Genomic DNA, 6,025 nt, shown 5'->3' on the forward strand with positions numbered 1-6,025 from the left:
TACTGTGGGAACAATCTTAAGCTAAGATAAAATCTGAATGCTTGATGAGGATTTCATAAAATTCTTATGAGCTCCATTTCCTTAAAACTCAGAATGTCAGCTCTGAAGTGCACCTAAGATCCAAATGATTAATAAGCACCCTGTCGTAGTCCTTGAGAGTATATTTTTTTCTTACAGTTCCAAATAACAGCTCTGAAGCAAGCTCACATAAGGTCTGAACTTCTCTGCATTCCTCAGGAGCATCTTATTTTTTCTTGAAACTCAAAATGAGGGAACCTCTAAATAGCATATAGGGTCTGAGTGTTACACAAGGTTGCTTTTGCAGTCCTCAAGAGCTACTTTTCATGTACCTCAAATGGAGTTAGAGGTAAGAATGAGGACAGGTTTGAAACTGACATAACCCTGAACGTTTAAACAATGAGGGTTCCATCACAATTCTCAGATGCTTCATTTCTTTAACCTTTAATTACCAACGCCTCTAAGTTCCCATTGGGCCCTATCCACATAAAAGGACAGTGCCTGACATGTATACCCGCTAAGCATATATCCCTTGCTTCTATAGTACCGTAACAACTCCTAACAGCCACTGGCCACTACTGGGACTCCGGCTTCGTTGGCCACACAGCTGATTCGGCAGTAGCGATTTCCATTAGCTTAAAGGTTGCTTCCCTTGAACACTGTTCTTTACTAGGTGGGATAGACGTATTGTACATTAAGTACTGAGAAATGAAAACTGACAGACGGAAGATCCACAGGTTCATGTACAGTATAACCTTATGTGACTGGCTCGGTAAAGGGTAACGGCATTTTGATAGTTTGCCCATGCTTTCCCTGCTTGTGACATCATATTTATGGTAAGTTTTGTGTATGGAATAATGAGGTGCAATTAAAAGATAGTAAGGTAGATCACACCTCACGCGGTGCACTGTAGGCATTACTTAAATGTTCTTTGCAGCGTCCCTTCGGCCCCTAGCTGCAGGCCCCTCTTCTTCCTTTTACTATACCTCCGTTCATATTCTCTTTTTCCCCGTAGGGAGGGGGGGGGGTTAGTGCCTTCAGTGCACCTCATGCAGTGCACTGTAGACATTACTTAAGGTTCTTCGCAGAGTCCCTCCAGCCCCTAGCTGCAATCCTTTTCTTGCCTTTTACTGTACCTCCGTTCATATTTTCTTTCTTCCATCTTACTTTCCACCCTCTCCTAACAATTCTATTCAACAGTGAGGCTTTCCTCATGTGCAACTTTCAAACCTTACTGTCAGTTTCCTTCCAGCGCTGAAAGATCTAGGTCCCACCTTTGTCCTAAATTCTATCTATTCTATTCTATACTATATTCTCTTTCTTCCATCTTACTTTCCACCCCCTCCTAACAATTGTTCCACACTGCAACTGTGAGGTTTTCCTACTGCTACACCTTTCTAACCTTTTTACCCTCAATATCCCTTCCAGCGCTAAATGACCTCATAGGTCCCAGTGTTTGGCCTTGGTTCTAAATCTTATACTCCAACTTCAATTATCCTAATCATTACCGTATTATGAGCAAACAACCATCATTCCACGCTCCATTCATAAACCCATTTCCCTACTTTGCACCTACATCTGCTTTCCTATCTCTCACTAACACATCACTGCCATCCATACATGCAACATGCATGCTGACCACCATTCACATTACCTCTGCTAATTCAGTCTTTTTTTATCTCCATGCATGCCATACTGCTTTTCCCCCTCATTTTCAGGGTTCTCATATGCCTGTGTCATGCAGGAGTTATTTACTACTACTTTTTAATTTTCTAACCCCCAGTTCTCGTCTATCAGTCCTTCTGTCGTCTTTTTTTACCGCCTCAATCAAAATCCCACCATACAAATTTTGTGGTATACTACATGTCACACACACAGAATTTTTAGTCACCTCTGTGACCTTCACTTGTACCTTTCCTCAACAGTGACCCTCACGGGTTTTAACCCGGTATGTATTCACTTTGCGGAGTGTTTAGTACAAGCCCGTTGGGGATGACCATAAAAATATAAACAAAAGCATGTAAATATCATAAAGATAATGACCCCAAAGAAATATTAGTCCTAGATAACGACACCCGAACTTTCCTGGGGGTCACTATCAAGGAAAGATCTCTTTACTCTTATCCAAAAGAACAGAAACAGTCTTCTCGCCCATTGCTTTGAAACCTTTCTCTCATCCAGATACACCTTGCACTTACACCATTCTCTCCAACATTATATATATATATATATATATATATATATATATATATATATATATATATATATATATATATATAACTATATATATAATATATATATATATATATATATATATATATATATATATATATATATATATATATATATTTGCTATCAACTCCTTATCGATATTTTCATTCTACAACTGCTTAATTGTCCTCATGACCCACCTCCACTGGCATTCTTAAACTTACATTAACCCCTTTCACTTTTGCATTGTCCACCTCCATCCATCATCTACTTCCACATGCCACAGGTCTTCGATCAACTGCCTTCACCTAATATCAAGGAGGTGATCATTTGTGCAATATAGATAAGAATAGTGCAGAGTGCAAGGGGAATTGAGAGGCTGGTAATGAACTCTTTGTGTAGGTGCATGAAGCAGCTATTGTGTGTACACACACACACACACATATATATATAATATATATATATATATATATATATATATATATATATATATATATATATATATATATATATATATAACACATATACATATACACACTTACATACATAAGGTAACTGAAGTGTAGCAACAACCACAAAATCATTGAAAACCATGAAGCGGAACCGCAGGACCACAGTCAAAAACGCCACCTGAGGCCTCATCACTTAAACCCAAAATAAAATGTCTAGGTAATTATGAATTACCTTAGTCACCCTTCATAATTCTCCATCATCATCTTTCCGTGTGCATTATTTTTCCTCTAAGTCTTTTCCTTATTATCCTTCTTTTCTGCATTTTCCTCTAACATCATCATCGCCCCCTTCTCCCACATCTTTTTCTTCCTCCTCAAATCCTGAACGTCAGATATACTGTACACTAAATATCTTGCCGTCAATCATTGACAGAAATTAAATATATCAGCGAGTCGTTGTCCATTGCTTGCAAGTGATGCGGAGTAATATCCGTCAGCTGAAAATCCGTTTCGAAAATCCAATTGTAACTCCCAGGAAAAGCTTAACCCATTAATTAAAGTTTTATCACGTTTCTAAACGTCATTCAACATTCACACGGAAATGGAACATTCGAAGTGATAATAAGACACGAGAACAAAAGATGTCAGTCTTGTAAACGAAAAGAATTTTCAAAGTCCTCTCTAATCGCAATCTGATTTCACCCTCTTCGCAGTCCAGTTCTCTCTCTCTCTCTCTCTCTCTCTCTCTCTCTCTCTCTCTCATCCCCAGAAAACCATCTCTTCAGAAGCTGGCTCCAGCTTCACCTAATAAAACTCCGAGAGGATAAGATCATTTGCATGTTTATAGCGACCAGGACCTTGAGAATACATCCTGCCCTGTGCGCTTTTCTCTCAATCTTTTTCATTTTTTTGTTCCTCTCTCATTTGGATTTTACGTAAAACAAGAAGAGAATACGATGAAGCTTCTGCCTTTAAAAGCCCTCGTAAGAACTGTTACGTGTGTGTTGACTGTTTCGCCTTTTTAAAGCATATTAAGGTACGGTACATCTCTACGTACAGATCGAAACTGCTCAACCCAGAAATCGACTGAGATTCAATTTGGGGTTTTCTTCTCTGTTGCCCTCACGAGGAAATCCGCGCCGTCTCGCACCAGACCACTCCGTCCCTACTCCCTGGCCCGGCTCCACTCCGTCCCGGGAGGCAGACAGAGCTGCCAACTGATTGTTGTTGACTAGGCCAGACGATTGTATTATTTAAGGAACTGGGATACCAGCGGAGTGAGGAGGCCAAGTTTGCTGCGGGCGGGGGACCCAGATCGGTGTCTCAAGGAACCTGTTGATAAAATGGAGCGAAATTGCTCTTGGGATGTCTCGTAGCGTGACGGGTTTTATCAAATTCTTCTCATATCTTGTTTTTACGACTTCCTCGTCTGTGTACGGGTAAGTTCCAGTGTCTTCCCCTCACGAACTTCAATACTTGCTGTATTTTGTGTTCCTTCATGTCTTCAGGATGACTAAAAAGGCATAGGAAGACCACCGAGCATTAGCCTCCTAGGCTGATTAGACTTATTGGGCTAAGGGATTACCTAGCAACGGGACTTTTAGTGGAATAACTTTATACTGAGAAATGAATTTCCGAAATATATTCCTCTTAATAAGCCGGTCGGAGATTGAACTCGCGCCAACAACAAAGTGAGGACGGAACACGCTTGCTCAATGAGGAACCTCCAGGTATAGGGAAGCCATAGAAGAGCTGATAACTATTGGAAGGGATTATTTTGATACTTGATGGATACCGATAAGTATAAATCTTGGGCCAGTAAGCAATTTCTCTTTTCGCGAGCAGCTCTGCGACTTCCACGGGGGTTAGGTATCACCTTTCCTTACCCACTCCTTGTTTTTTCTGAACAGAACCTTAGATACTCAAGAAATGTCCCGGATGTTGTGCGTGTGTGTTTATATATAGTGTACATATAAATAAACATGTGTAGTAAATCATGTCCCCTATGCTTTTCTTTATATCCTGGTAAATAAAATTCAGCTTCTACTGAATTTGATGATAGATAAAAAGAAATGGAATCGCCACAAAAGGAAAGGCTGATTCGCCATTAGCAGTCCCCAAAATTCATTAGATGAATTTTTGAAATGAATTATACTGCTTTTTTACTCAGACCACTGAGCTGATTAACAGCTTCCTAGGCTGGACCGAAGGATTAGATCTATTTACGTGGCTAAGAACCAACTGCCACTTAGCAACAGGACCTACAGCTTTATTGTGAACGGAACTACATTATAGTGAGAAATGAATTTCTATCACCAGAAACAAATTCCTCTAACTCTTCATCAGCCGGCCGGAGACTCGAACTCGGGCCTACCGAGTGCTAGACCACAGCTCTACCGACTCTCCCAACGAAGAGCTGCTTTTTACAAAGACAGTAAGCACTGTCACTAGTGCATTGACCCAGCAAGACGAAAAAAATATTTTCATCATAAAGAAAATATCATTCATGGTATCCTTGACCTTCAGAAAATTTCATTAGAAATCAACTGAAATTTTAAGAAGTAACTAATTGGAAAACAACTCGGTGAAATTATTTGATGCAAGGACTGCCATATTTGAAAATTATTTATATGAAATATTTCACAAAAACTAGTGTTAGGTCTCTTTGAACCGCTGTGAGTTGGGGGGCGGGGGGGGACACCCATTCCTTCTCCCGCAAAAGATAAATAGCTTCTCAAGCACTGATGTAAGTGGCAAGTGAAAATCACTGAGTAAATATATAATTTAATTCCTGAGAGAAACTCTAAACAACCTGAGGCGGAGGAGGACAAGTATTCCACATAAGTAGACATAGTACATAAGCACTATTGTACTTAAGGGTCATAGGTATGACCCTTTAAACATTATGGCTTTTTGGAAGAGATATACTGTACATCACATGAGTCAAAAGCTGTGAGAACCAGCATCTTTAAGGCAAAGACAACATTCAAGATTTTAGAAAGATCGACGCCACCAGTACGTTAATAACAAGCTAGCGAGTCTGAAAAAAGAGGCCTTCCTAAAATGAGTTTCGTGGTAAATCAAGTGAGTTGGTCCGAAAACAGCTCACCTAACCTTAGGTAGGACGTCAAACTATTCATCAAAACATGCACAACGAAAGGAAGAATTGACATCTCTGAGATGTCGTCGCGCTCTAAAATATTTTTCTGAAAAGGTCTTGACCGCAAATATTCACTAAAACCTTGTATACTACTTCTTTCTTTTGAAATTCAGTCACAGTGGCTGCATGTAAGTTTTTCTTGGCAGGTAATAAACTAGCTGTTCTTCATTCAGGTTAGCCACAC

Source organism: Macrobrachium rosenbergii, chromosome 56 (assembly GCF_040412425.1).
Source record: "Macrobrachium rosenbergii isolate ZJJX-2024 chromosome 56, ASM4041242v1, whole genome shotgun sequence".
Taxonomy (NCBI): Eukaryota; Metazoa; Arthropoda; class Malacostraca; order Decapoda; family Palaemonidae; genus Macrobrachium; species Macrobrachium rosenbergii.